The 14,415-nt window shown below is 39.1% G+C and overlaps 1 protein-coding gene across 4 annotated transcripts in view; it reads left to right on the plus strand.

Annotated features, from left to right (window-relative positions):
- NRP1 (neuropilin 1) overlaps window positions 1-14,415 on the plus strand; it is a 137,993-nt gene that overhangs the window by 73,063 nt on the left and 50,515 nt on the right. The gene's annotated exons all lie outside the window — the stretch shown is intronic.

Consider the following 14,415-nt stretch of genomic DNA (forward strand, 5'->3'; position numbering starts at 1 on the left):
GGCTGTGTGGGTTAAACAGTAGGCAAATCATACAAAGCTATTTGCTGAAGGATCCAGGCATCCTTTTTAGAGAGTAGGCAAAGCTTGTCTTACGTTCGTCGCTAGATATATAAAAATGACTAATTCCCAGAGAGAGTTTCTAAGCAAGAAAAAAAAACAAGATGATTAATCCCGTACTTTTTACATCTATTGCTGCTTCAGTCTTTTGAGTACAAATACCAGATTTTGCTTTACTTTGAAAAGGTCAATATTAGTTTAACATACACTTAAAGTGAAATGGCCTATTACAGAAGACTGAACTCCTGCTAACCTGTAAATGATAACACGGAGAAATGTGTAGAGGGTGAGAAAAGATGAGACTTTTACCTGGGGATTGCTAAATCCAGCTCTAGATTTAGTCAGAAATTAAATGAATTTGCCTTGGTAACGTGTTTTTCCACATCCCACACCTACCAACACCAGTATGATTGACAGACGTGCCTCTAGAGGAAAGCTTGCATTTTGTAGTGCTAAGCATGTCTGCACAGTAAGGCAGGCCTATTCTTGGTGATGTGGAGAGTGCTGGATAATTTAGGGACAGTGATCTTGCAGGGGTTCTGAAATTGCAACTGTAGCAATTCTTCTGTGCAAGGCAATTCTGTCAGGAGAAACATGGAGGCAAAATGGGCTCTCACAAAGCCTTTGTCCACAGGACGGGATTCACCTCATTCTCAGGAGTTAGGCAGAAGAAAAAAATCTGAAATGGCTCAACTCTTTCCACCAAAGCATAGAAAGCAATGGTTGGGAGAAGCTAGGTAACTCCACCCCACCTCCCAACAAGGTTTGCTTTGAGCTCAAACTTCTTGCCTGCGTCATCTCTAATGGGCTGACGATCCACTCCACATCTCACACCAGGACCCAGACAGACAGAGTGGCCATCATCTCAAACATTGCTTGTCACCAAGCAGAGGGAAAACGAGAGCATGGCCATCGTGCTAGCTCTTAAGGTCCCCTCGAAGAGCATTGCCACCCATTTTCATTGCCAAAGCACATCCCACAGCCATACTTAGCTTCTGAGGGGCAGCAATTCAGTGTGCACTGGAGGGAGGAGAGCTAGAAATTGGATGAACAGCATGAATGACAAGTGTGCCATTCATAGAATAGTCACCATTTATTGAGTGTTTACTGTGGGGCCTGACTTCTGCTGAGTACTTGACATATTTGCATTTAATTCTCACAGCAGTCCTGTGAAGGAGGTGCAATTATCCTCATTTTAAAAATGAGGACACTGAGATTCAGAGAGATTAGTAAATGCCCAAGGTCACAGTGAGTGACCGGACTTGGAAGCAGGGTCTGTTAGACTCCCAGTACCTGTTTCTTTACACTTCAGTCTTCTCTGTCCTTATCATCTGTTACCTTGCATATAAATTCAGGTGCACCTTGTGACTTGATTCCCTTTATGCTTTTCCTTGGGAGAAGACACACAGAGAGAGACAAGTTGGGTGCTTTACTGTTTCTAAACCTAAATATTCAGGGCCTTTATGGCTCCTCCATCCCTACAGAAGATGAATGCCAGAGAAGCTTAGCTTCAGTGCACCTCGAGGTAAAATTATCTTTTGCTCCTTGTGGAGCTCAATGGGCTCATTTCCATGCCTGTGTCTGTGTACATGGTGGGAGTTCTTATCATTCACCTGTCACCTAATTATGAAGAATTGCATATGTTTCCAGCTTCTCTGAAACTCCTTGGAAGTGGTTGGCTTGTTGTTTTCTTTGGGTAGGTGTTTTAAATTAACCAACAAGTAAAGCATAATTGAGGCTAAGGGCAAAAGGCACATACCTCCAATCACAGAAATATTAGTGCACATATATTTCTATTTATACACACATCAGTATGCAAATGGTATTTGTTTTCTTTTTCCACTTTTTCACATTTTGCACGAAATATACCCCACAAAACATGTTGCTACAGCAACAAGGACAAACACTTGCATGTGTTAAATTAATAAGTCAGTATTGGAAACTGACTTTCCTTCAAGACAGGAACAGTCTTGGGTTCCCATTGTTTTCTCTAGGAAATTACTGAGTGACATAAAAAAACAATGCGTCGTTAACCGTGGGTATGAACGTCCACACTGGGGCTTCCTGTGAGATCTTTTGTCTGCCAGAAAGCTTAAAAACAAGTCAAGAGGCAATTTAGTGGGAAGGGGCATAAGGGAAGTCCCGACTCAGAGCTGTGCACATGGTCATATCCTGCTCAAAAGGCCACTTCACATCCTGAGCAGCTAAAACCTCTTTAATTGTCCACAGCAGAGTTAATCACACTGTGAAATTTGCCCACGTTTTTCAGTCTTCCATTCTGTCCTGTGCCCTATGGCTGCTTATCTTATTATTAATGTAATCTTGTTCTTCCTTTTGTTTCTGGTTAAACAGTCAAGGATTCAAAGTGGTGCTATAACAATTCTTAATTTTCAAGCACATCATTAGAGCCCCAACCATTAGCTTCATTGAAGCTGAGTCTTTTTCCCTATAAAATAAAGGTACTGTAGGCTTCTCCATTCAAGCTCTAGCAGTTCACGGTACCGTGAATCTTGGAGAAATGCAGTCTCGGTTTTTCTTGTCCTCTCTGCATACTAAATGCATAGCGTACTGTCTGTTCAAGGAGCATGTTCTTATAGTTCCTAAGTGTAGCCATTCACACACAAAACAGAATTTAATTCGTTAATTATTTCAATGTTTTATTAATGACAGTGTTCACCACACTGTAAACAGATTTATCCTTCTTGGTTTAATTAAAGCTCTTGGGAGCAATTTCCTCAAAACAACTGTGACTTTTCCCTGATTAAAATGCCAGGAAACAAGGGGGAAAAAAAAGGCAAGAGATATAATGCGTGGATGGGATATGAACTTTGTTGGTCCAAAGACATAAAAATGGCGCTAGGAACTAATCCATTACCACACCTTCCAGTGACTTTAGAAACAGAATTACTTGATTCTGTTCTCCAAATTTGGAGGCAGGGCATTGTCTTTCGTAGGTAAATTTGGGATTCTAGATTATTTATGTGCTCACTTATTCCAGAGAAGCAGAAAGCAAAAGCGGTCGGTCCTAAACCCTATCCTGCTTGGTTTGGTCAGACAGCCTTCTTATGGATCAACCACACAGAAGGAAGCCTCATGAAGACACCCTGTTGCTCTAAGACTACAAGACATCTGTCTATACTACATTTCCTAGTACAGATGTTCATTCTGAAGTATGAGGAGGAGGAAAGTTCTAGAAAAGTGGAATTAGTGCTAACTTTATGAGGAACCTTGGTTCTGTGTTTTCCTTTTGCCATATATGTATTTCTCTTGGATAATATTCCACATTTTCTAACTGAAGGAGCTTTGAAAGAAGACATCAACAATAAAAGGCCTCAGTGGGGAAAGGAGGAGTCTGAACTGAGTCAGAACACACTACAACACCACACACACGCTCAGTCATGTTCACTCACAACTGTAGTATCAAAGACAGTTGGTGCCCGTGTTCACCTTCAGTATGAGAAGCTGGTCAAAACAGGAGGCCTTGAGGTTGCTTTGTGAATTTTAAAATTCATCACAAGACATGTTCTAACAACAGAAGCTTATGTTTCCATAGCATTTTTCCTTTTTTTTTTTTTTTTTTTTGCATTTTTCCTTTCTTAAAGCGCCTTTGTACACATCCCATTTTAGTCTTAGAATGTACGTTAAGTAGATCAAAGATTTACATCCCCACCTTCATGTGAAAGAATGGAGGCTCAAGTTAAATGGTCCGGGAGTCCCAACGTGGCAGAGAGACAGCTTGTGGAAAAAGTCAGGCTTACACAGGTGAAGTGAGCTTCCTTCCTCAGATTTGTGAACGGAGTCAATGGGCACAGAGAGATCTGGAAGGCAGACAGCCACTGGCAAATCATTGCTTGTGGTCAGGCCTGACAGGCCCAGCATGCAGCTGGCCTTTGCGTAGCTCTCTGACCATTTGAATTGTGAGTCTTTTCACTTCTCACTGTCTCAAATGAAGTAAGTGGGTCGATTGTCTCACACCACTTCTACAGAGAAAAACGACACTGCTGAGCGAGGTCGTGAGGCTTCCTGGGCCACAGAGGAGACTGTCATTCAAATAGCCAGGTTCCTAGAACCCCCAGGCCCAGGAGCTTTCCTCTAAACCAGGAGGTTCTTTGAAGTTCATTGTCCATAGGCTCCCCCAACATCCCAACAGGGCTGTGAACTGTAGCTCCCAACAACTTCCAGAGTGGTTCTGTCATCATTGAAAAATGGAATTAATAGTTATAGTTTACTGAGAACAGAGACAAAAGGTAATTTAAAGGCATAGGCTTGATTTCAGAAGCTAGGAAGAGGCCAGTTGGATGCCCTGTAAGTAATAAATGGAATAAAATAGCTCATGAAGTCTTGGAAATATTCCCTCTGACATACGGAATTATTACACATTTTTAGCCAATCTTAGGCAGGAGAAGTGAGTGCTGCTCATTCAATGAAAAGATTTTGTTATTTGGAACCCTGGTTTTTATCTTTAAAGTTAGCTGTCTTTCAGAATTAAAAGCAGAAACTGAAGTCATTTATCTTAAGGCTTTAGAATGTCATTTATTTAACCAGTTTCATATATAATTTTCTTTCTTTTAAAACTTTCTGGAAAAATCTTCTGTTCTCATAATAATGTATTGAGTCTGGAAGATTTATCTCCAATGAAATACTTTTTGACTTCTCATACAATTACTAGTTTTTAGCGGGTTTATAATCTGTAATGTTGTATTCAAAATCGGTTCCATTTGCTAAATTGACTAACCCAGAACATACACTGAGCCAGGTTATCCTGCTTGTAAACACTCTGCTTATAAACCATACACTATAGAGGGAACATTATCTCATTCAGATCATTAGTAAATTGCTGAAATTGCAATAAAATGATCTTTTATAAATGTGTAACTAGATAACTGACAAAAATAGCTCACTGGGTTACCCAAATGTGGAAGGATGCATGTAAAATATAATGTTGGCAAATTTAGGGAAAATACAGCTGTTCAACTCAGTGTTTATTCCCCAGGTGTGCTCTGTATGTGTATGTGTGTGTGCATGTGTGTGTGTGTATTATGACTAATATTCGTATACTATTTTAGCTAAAACATTGATCTGGAAGGGAGACTATTTGCTTTAAAAAATAAAAAAACAGGTAACTCTTTGGTATCTTACCCTGATTCTGCAGTGACCTCTACTTCCTGTGTCAAACGAATGCTTTACCTCCTAAACTTAGTGCATGATAGGTTTGTTTTCTTTCTTTTTTTTTTTTTTAATTTATTCATGAGAGACACGGGAAGTGGGGTGGGCAGAGACACAGGCAGAGGGAGAAGCAGGCTCCATGCAGGGAGCCCAATGTGGGACTCGATACCAGGTCTCCAGGATCACTCCCTGGGCTGAAAGTGGAGCTAAACTGCTGAGCCACCTGGGTTGCCTGATAGGTCTGTTTTCTATGGCTAGGTCCCTGTTCCTAAAATTCTTCTCTCGAGAAACTTTTCCTACTGCTTTCTCCAGTGCCTTGGTTTCTTATGTTTAGGAAGCCATTGGAAGGAAACACATATAGGAAATGTGTATAGAGACAAAGTAAAATCAGAAATTTTTGCTGCTTTAAAGGAGGATATGACTGGGGAACACAGAATGAGCATATGACATAATTGTTTAGACATTTCTAACTGATTGTTTTGTCATATAGAAAATACCAAGGTGATTTTAACCACTTTGATTAAGTTGGCCACTTAATTCAGTTTTAAAAATCAGTCAAATGATTTTACTAATTAGTACTTCATGTCAACACATCCAAAAGAAAATGTATGGCACTTGAAGAAACATCTTAGATATTGATGATGAAGTGTCACTGGAAAGGCAATACTGAAAGAATCATAACTGTTCAGATAGAATTACACACATTCCATTTTGCTTATGGGTTTTAGTTTCTTATTGTTTTATTCTAGTGTCTATCCGCAACCAATATTAAGTTATATTCTAGAGAAGAATTGTTTTCTTTCCAGGACAGCTCAACTTTAAGTGTAAGACTAAGAGCAGATGCAAACATCATTTTGTCTGAATTCCTTATTTTGCATAGGTTCAGAGATTAAGTGATTTGCAAGACCACATAGCAAGCTAATGACAGAACTTGGACTGGAATCTTAGTATCCTCGTTGCCACTTGTTCGTTGCTACTCAGTTATAATAATATGAGAAAATGGATGTGGATCCTTTTAGCAGATGGTATCCCTTTAAGTCCCAGCGAATACCTGCTCAGTTATTGAGCAGTCATTGCAGAAGCTCTAACTTAAACCAGTGATTGGATTATGTCTAGAGCGGCATTTCTTGGTCTGGACAATACGGACATTTTAGAGGAGGTAATGCTTTGTTGTGGAGGCTATTCTGTGCATTATAGGATATTCAGCAGTATCCTTGGCTTTCACCAACTAGAAGTCAGTAATATACACACACATACACACACACACACACCTCTCAATTATGAAAACCAAAAATATGGCACACCTGGGTGGCTTAGTGGTTGAGCATCTGCCTTCGGCTCAGGTCATGATCCTGGGGTCCTGGGATTGAGTCCCACATCAGGCTCCCCATGGGGAGCCTGTGTCTCTGCCCCTCTTTGTGTCTCTCATGAATAAACAAATTAAAAATCTTAAAAAAAAAAAAAGTCTCCAGGCATTGACAAATATCTCACTGAGGGAAAAAAAAAATCACCCTCAGTTGAAAACCACTGGTGTAGAAGATATACCAAGTCCTAATCAAGTCATTTTTTAAAATAATAAGGTTGATTACCATTTTGAAAGAAAAACTAAACTCTTTGCTTGGCGATTTTTTTTTTTTTGTCACTTTTCAACTGCTTATCATAGATCACCTTTGAACAGAATCGTGGTTCTTTTGTTTTCCAAAAATACTGATGCATCTGTTTACCTTCTGCAGGAAAGTATCATAAACCTCGTTGTTTGTTTATCTTAAGCTTCACTATTTTTAGCTTTTAAAAGTGAATTGTTTTTAGCTAAATAAATACAGATGCGACTTTACAATACTGCAGCCTGGTCTCCAAATGCACTGATAAGGATTGGATTTAAGCAAAGGAAACCCAAGGATAAAATCACAAGTCATCGTTGACAAGATTTAGGAAAAATACGACTGCAGTGAGCTCCTGCACACCTGGACATTGTGGGTCCCTGACCTTTGCCGACATATTTGAATTTTTTGGCAGTATGTAAATCAAATGTGTGTGTGTGTGTGTGTGTGTGTGTGTGTGTGTTTTCACTTCCAAGGTCATCGAGAACAAGGAACTGTATTTGAAAAGCTTGTCTATTGCTTATTACCTTATCTTTTCATGGGAAAAATACTATTAAGTTTCCAATTTTGTAACCTAAACAACAACACATTAGAGCTATATCAATTACCAACCAGTTTCATATCTGTGGACCAATAAGAAAGCAAGGTTGATGGTTTCACATCTGTTTTGGGTGAAAGGCTGTTCCTGTCTGTGGTATTTAAAATTTAAAGAACTTCTGTTATTATACAATTGGGGATCCTCAGGGAGTAAATGTTAATGAAATCCATAACATGCACAGATTTTATGATAGCAGTTTTAAGAAATTCCTTTGGTGGGGTTTGTTGATTTCTGTCCCGGCGGTAATAATTGTACCTTTTACAGAGTGCATTAATGTTCACATTTAGGAGCAATGGCTACGTTTATGCAGCGTGTAATGTAACACACGGACTCCTAAGCTTTAAATAACTTTCGTATCGTAATGTGAAAGCCCCCAAGCGAAAAATGTGTGTTCTTCAGAATTGGCACAACCCACAGCTTAAAACTTGTCTGGCACATTCGAAGCAACCTCCTGCAAAGGTGAAAAAGGTACACCCTAGAAATTCCAAAGCCAGGATGTGGACAGGTATTCCACGCCCTCATATTTCTCATTCAATGCACCACTTGAAAGCTCCACCTCAATATAGCAATTTTGATCCACATCAAAGTAACAATTTGGGACCCAGACCTGCAACAGAGACAGAAATGCATGCTTATTTCCTTTCTCTACTCCCACCCTGCCCTCAGCTTTCAAATTTCATTTAATTCTATGTTCAGATAAAAAGAGGAGGGTAGATTAAATAAAAAATGCTCTATATACCCCAATAGTAATAAAATGCATTAGCTTTTATATTTCCAGCTATTTAACAGAATAAGCATTTGAGACTAATTGCACATGTTATGACTTAGAATAATCACACATATACTTGTGCAAGTGATGTGCAGGTCTGTTTTGGTGTTTTGGGGGGGTTCTTTTTTTAGTTCTCTTTGCCTTAAGGGGTTAAAAAAACTCACTTATGATACTTTTCTATTTGTCTTTCTTCGGAAAAATGAACTCATAATTTTACCAAAGTTTTATTTTCTTACAAATCTAAGATTTTAGATTTCTAACTGTATTTTCTGGACTTAGCCAAAAAATAAATAAGCACCTTTATTCTTTCAGCAGGACTGAGAAGGGCTATAGATACAATTCTTCAGGGGATGGATGATTGGACCAGACAGCTTCTGAAGTCTTTTCAAGCATTTAAGATTCTGTGATTGTATTAAAAATAAATTTACTCTATCAGCTGGTGCCTTGGGCTTGCCTAAATGAAAATACAAATATATGAAGCATAACTGGAATTTGTTTTAAATACTACTGATTATCTTGTGAGGCAGCTCATAGCAAAAATTTACTTTTAATTAAAAAGAGTTTTTTCTCCTTAGATCAAGTAAGTGTTTAGGTTGGCTTCCCAGTGAAGCTTCTCTGAGGATTTCACTAGAAACTCCACTACTATGGCCTGTTTTCCTTGGCTCTTTTGTTTCAGCTTGACGGGACATGCAGCCCACTGGGGAGATAAGATGAAGCCCAGAGAGTTTATGTTTTGTGTCTCTCCAATCTTTGAAGGAAGTATCTGTAAAGCATAGACTTACCTACCATTACAGACTGTTCACACCTTAAAGTCCTGCCAAATCCCAATCTTTTTCTCTTTCCTTAAGAAAACAAATACCACATGCAATTCTAAGGATGTTATAGGCCATAATACTTGCCCAGAAAAGTGACCGGAAAAATAGCAGCCATGGGGATCCTGGATAAAGCTGTATGACGAAGGACATTACAGTTGTCTTATGCTTCTAAGACTTGATGTATTTACTTTGGGCTAAAGCTGATGCAGGTAGATCCATCTCAGAAGAGAGAAGGACCAAGACCCAGGTAGACACGCAGCCTAATGGCAATAGGTGTAAGAAATTTAACAGAGCCTTCAGTTTGAGAATTTGGGAATGAATTATAAAATTTGCAGTGGGAAACACTCAATAAAAAGCAGCTAGAAAATCATGGAATGTGAAATATTGAAGAAAATGGTTTTGATATTTTAGGAGGTACATGTGGAGAAGAGAAAATATTTTTTAAGTTCCCAATCTTAAAAATGAATATATAGGATGTAGGATTTTCCTCGCCTAATTATTTAAACGTTATTTTAAAAATCCAGACAGCTCTCCATCATCTATCGCACATGTATTATACTATTTCTGTAGTTTTAACTTATGTTTCCAAATATTGCATTCATTTATAAGTATGCTTTTATTATTCAGAAAGCTCCAATGCCAAGATGGCAAGAATTCATTTATTTAACAATTCAATTTCCATGTAAAGAAAACCCAGTCAGTACATTTGTGCATTTAACATGATATTTCTTCTCAGTCAACCACTGGGAAATAAATTAATCTCATTTATTGTGATGAATACATTCTATTCCTGTATCTTCTGGACAGCAGGGCAAAAGGAAAAGGAGGCAGGGATAGGTAATTTGGGGTTTACCCTGTATATGCTAAAATTCAATGGTGATTATCAACTTCTATAATACAATAATCCAGTCCCCTTAATCTAGGAACTTTGCTGTTTTCACAAAGAATTTATATGATCACCTATTTATCTACTTACCTATCTTTGAAGTGTCTAGATTTATAATATTCATGTGTGTCATATATAATTCATCTTAATTAAAATCTTTTTGTCAAAAGTAATTCAAAAAGATTATGAGCCATTTCATTCGATTTCTTTTTAAATAATGACAGTTCAGCAAAGTGATGGTTCTTATTCTTAATTTTGATCTAAAAGTATAACAAAAATAGGATAGGATTCTTATAAGGTTATACGAAAGGTTATGTGAAAGAAATGCTTTTTTAGCATTTCCAAATATATGCCTTAGCTCCATGTTTTTCTATCAAGAAGCACCCCTTACACACACACACACACACACACACACACCAGTGTGGCCATGTTCACCAAGAAAGCATTTCACTTCTTGGCACCTGCAAGTAAGTATGTGGTTGAAATAGATGTATCCAATCACATGTAAAGAATAGTTCCAGTGGATACATACAAGTCACAGCTTCCATTATGTTAAGGACTTTAGGCAGTGCTAGGGGACGAATAACATGATATGCTCAGTGTAATATCTGTGCTCATTCTCCTGTGGTTTGAAAGTATAGTTGTGCAGATGCATTTTTCCCACCGTGTGACCCAGGCTGAAATGCATGAAATTAATATAAATAGATTCTTTTTTCAGACTGCATTTGGATAGCAAGGCAGCATATCTTCAGAGCGCAGAATGTGTTCTGCTTTGTTCCTTTCTCCTAAGAGGAGCCTGGAAATCACTAATCATTACATAACATTTTTCCTTTCCTTTTTTTCATTTTCTGCCTTCAACACAGAGTTGGTCAGCCCAAACAGCAGAACATCAATTGTGAATTGTAATTGCAAATAATTCTCCTAGAGAGTAATTTTCTTGAAAATGTATTGTTTCAAGGCTTTTCCTACCCCCTTTATAAGTGATCTTCAAAAAAAAAAAAAGAAAAGAAAAGAAAGAATCAGTATACACTTCCTGGCTGAATGAATGATCAGCTTCCAACAGCGAAAACACAGTTGACCAAATATTAAATCGTGAAGTTCATTTCATCTGCTCTCAGGAATGACTGGCATCCCTTCAGAGACTAAGTGTTTACACACACTTTCTGACAACCAGGCAGCCTGTTCTTTCTCTCCTTTCTTGTCTCCGGGGCAGCATTCATTATAACCTTAGGCGGGTGACCGACTTTAATCTCAATAATCCCATCAGCTCCTTGCAGGATTGTTAATGCCAAGTAGAGGAGTTTTCTTGGACACCTGCACTTGCAGATTCTCCATCAGCACATGAAATTCTCATTAACATGACGGGCCCACCTAGATCCCAGAGAAATACATGGAAAATCGGTGTAAAAGGATGCTGTCAGAGTTTATAGGCCAGGAGGCTGATTTAGACCATTGCCCCCATCTGCAAGTCTTTAGTTTCCAGAAATTTATCCTTGTGTTTGTTTTTGAAACCAAGCTTTTAGGAGGAGGGAGAAAAATTAAAGGCTTGACTTACTGGAAAACTAATAATAAACAAGTCATTTTGTTTGTGCTGGAAAAGACAGATGCCGTTTGAGTACAAACGTGTGTTTATCCGGAGGCATTTAGGGATCTCCCCTCTACTGCAGATGAAACTTTATGGGTAGCATGGAACCACAGCTTCTGAAACAGAAATATACTTTACCTGTACAGGACATTTAATATTTTCTTGGTCTTTTAAGTTTGAAAATCTCTTCAAACTGCTGACAGACTGGAAAGATATATGTGTCCATAACTGGGGTCACTGCATGTAGAAAGGCGTTATGTAGCCTTACCTGGGGGTGGAGCCAGCTCCAGTGCTCCTCCCATGGGGCTTGCTTGTGAGGCTGCTTCTCAGAGACCGTAAGACAGAGAAACACGAAGATCACAAAAGGCCCAAAATCGGCATTCGCTTTCTAGCCACACACAGCTGTAATTGCAGCATCTTATAAAGACCACACGTTAATTAGGTAAAACCATGGAGACCTATAGTTATACAGTGAAATTTTGATCCCTTTTAAAAATACAAGAACGGTGTGGGAAAAGTCTAAGATAGTAGATACATAAACATCCAATACATAAACATCCTGTGCACATGATGCTTCCAAATAACTATGCTCTAAAGCAAAAGGTTTGCATGAGGTTAGGAGCATGATGGAATTTGTGAAAAAATTATTTAAGGCCTACTGTCCTTTGGGGTGACTTCTGGGAAGAAGGACACATGCAAAGTTACCGAGAGGTCGAGAAATAAGTAAAAAGGAAAACTTCATACAGCATGAGCCAATGAAACTCATCGTTCAGCAGACTCCAGCATCAGATAATGGACTTTTCAAAGGACTGGAAATTTTATGAATAGGTATAATATTTTCAGTTTTAAACACCAAGATAAAAATAATCACATTCCTAGCTTACGTGTACAAGTTAGTTGCTGAAGCACTAACTTTGACTTTAATGTCAGGCATTTGGCTTTTGTTTGGAAGAAAGGAGTTTCAGACCTTGCCAGCAATGCTGGACTGACACAGGCATTGAATTTAAATTCAACAGAATACACTGAGCATCTGCTAAGGATTAGACACTGTACGTAAGGGCCAGGTGAATTTAAAATTAAAGATTCTGTTTCTCCTTCAAAAGAGTTATAATCTAGGTACCACTGGCAACACCACATAGACACACACACACACACACACACACACACACCAATTACCCAAGTGACTAAGAGAAAAAAACATTAGGGTCACATTCTTATGGTTAATGTGTATACAAATGCTTCATAATGATCCTCGTAATAACCATGCATTGTAACTAGATGGAGTAAGCCTTGGTATTTTTGTTGGCGAGAGAAGACTGAAGCTTGGGATGGCTAATTAACTTGCTTAACATTGTCCAGGTCACTTTTTAATGTCAAAACTACAGAGGTACTTCTGGAGCATATGCTTTATGCCACCATGTGCTGCCTGAATCCCCTGCCAATTTTTAGACCTGTGGTCTAGGATTTATTGAGCATTTTTAATGCAGGCTAACCACACTGTATTGAGATTGATTGTTTACTTGACTTTTTCCCTCACTGCCTAAAGGGCAGGAAGCTGGGAACCTTCCTTCTCTTTCACCCAAGTATCCAGCACTTATTTGTGTTATAAATGAGTCATTGCTGGTCACCACCTTCCCTCCAAAGAAACAAAAATACCCACCATTATATGCTCAGGTTCTGAACTCATCACCTGCTCCTTAAATGTTTGAGGAGCGAATGGCAGGATTGCGACAGCTGTGTGAATCCCTGAAGTAAGCACAGCAGTTTTTATGCCACTTCACTGAAATGTTTTCTTTTAAATGCAGATATATAAACATAGGGCAGGACTGGACCGCACAGTGTGCCAGTAGGGCTCCAGAGAGAAATCCCTGACTCATGCAGATTGAGGCTGAGGTGTGTCCCAGGAATGCTTGGATCCCCAGAGGCAGTGAAAGCATGTACTGCAGCCAAGTGACATCAGCAGTGCCCTAAGTGCCTATGAGCTTGAAGCTTCATTACAAGTGAGATTTCATTGTCTCTCTGTCACTACCCAAGCCCTTCCTGGCATGGACCTGTGGACACAAAGGGTGATGTGTGTTGGTAGGGAGGGAGAGGGGAGGACACCTAACCTTGCTCTCTAAAAGCAGCTCTGCCAGGAGATACTAGATAGAAGGAAAATACTCATCATATCAGATATTTCAAAATACAGGCGGCTGGGTGGAATATTTTTCCAGCTGATTCTGCCTTGAGCTCATCAGTCTGGGCCCCTTCCCTGGCCAAAAATCTTACCCTATCTTGCAAGATACGATTTGAATGACTCAGTTGAACCCTTTTCCATAAAACCCATTCTTTCTCTTTCTGCAAGGATTCTTTCTTCTTTGGAATCCCATAAAGCCTCGTCTGTCAGCATGGTGGTACTTTTTACTTTGTCTTGTATTATCATTGTTTCTACGTAGGCCTGCTTGCTTCCAGAACCTGGCAAACAATAAATGTGTGTTGCGTTTAATGGATTAGATGATTCTATCTGGCATCCTTCAGTTTAATTTCACACTTTGAGTTCAAGCAGCCATGATATGGGAAACACTGTAATTCAGCTGTAAGACACATTTGTGTGAGCATGGCCCCTGACTCCGTTCATTAGTTTATAGTTTGCCCCCAAATGTTGTTAGTAAAAAGGAGAACAATGATTAATGTTTATCTACATAATACAGTCCTACTGAAATTATGTGCAGAGATAATAAATTGTGCTAAGTTTTAAAATGGTTGTCATCCAGACCATCCTTTATCCCTTCTTCCATACTGGACCCCTCTTGGTTTTGGCAAAGACAGATATCAGGAGCTAGAGATCTGTATACACAGTCTGCTTGATCTTACAGGATGTCTAGTGTTGCATTCCTGCGGCCAGCTGGATCAGTACCACTTGGACCCGCCAACGTGCTTGTGTCTACCACCCACCCTC

Source organism: Canis lupus, chromosome 2 (genome assembly GCF_003254725.2).
Source record: "Canis lupus dingo isolate Sandy chromosome 2, ASM325472v2, whole genome shotgun sequence".
In the NCBI taxonomy this organism is placed as follows: Eukaryota; Metazoa; Chordata; class Mammalia; order Carnivora; family Canidae; genus Canis; species Canis lupus.